Genomic DNA, 646 nt, shown 5'->3' with positions numbered 1-646 from the left:
AGGATGGACTGGTTGGATTTCCTTGCAGTCCAAGGGACTCTCAGGAGTCTTTTCCAACACCACAGTTCAAAAGCATCAATTCTTTGGCACTCAGCTTTCTTTATAGTCCAACTCTCACATCCATACATGACTACTGGAAAAACCATAGCTTTGACTAGATGGACCTTTGTTGGCAAAGTGATGTCTCTGCTTTTTAATATGCTGTCTAGGTTGTCTTTTTTTTTTTTTTTTGCAGCTATTACTTATGCAGCTCCTGCTCCAAAGATTTCAAATACAAGGGCAGGAAAAGGCTGCAAGTGTTTGGTTTATGCCTTTTTTGACACCACAGTCACTAATTTCCAAAAGTGAATGGGCAACACAAAGGCTGCATGTTCATATTTTCTATTTCTTTCTTATTCAGTCTTGGGAGATTGTACATTTGTAGGAATTTGTTTATTTAGGTTTTCAATTTTATTGGTGTATAATTAATAATCTCTCATGAGCCTTTGTATTTCTGTGGTGTCTCTTGTAACTTCTCCTCTTTGATTTATGATTTTATTTATTTTGGTCCTTTTTTTTTTTTTGGTAACTCTGGCTAAATTATCAATTTTGTTTACCTTTTCTCAAATAATCAACTCTTAGTTTTACTGATCTTTTCTATTTTTTT

General features: G+C 34.4%; 1 non-coding gene across 1 annotated transcript; it reads right to left on the bottom strand.

Moving 5' to 3' along the window:
• Positions 1–233: 233 nt before the first annotated feature.
• On the bottom strand, positions 234–366 carry LOC139036644 (small nucleolar RNA SNORA13). The gene has a single exon (XR_011489466.1). It is a non-coding gene; the product is annotated as a small nucleolar RNA SNORA13 (small nucleolar RNA).
• Positions 367–646: the final 280 nt, after the last annotated feature.

Source organism: Odocoileus virginianus, chromosome 1 (genome assembly GCF_023699985.2).
Source record: "Odocoileus virginianus isolate 20LAN1187 ecotype Illinois chromosome 1, Ovbor_1.2, whole genome shotgun sequence".
Lineage (NCBI taxonomy): Eukaryota > Metazoa > Chordata > Mammalia > Artiodactyla > Cervidae > Odocoileus > Odocoileus virginianus.
Note: the sequence above shows the minus strand (reverse complement) of the source record. Positions and strands in the feature narration are given on the sequence as shown.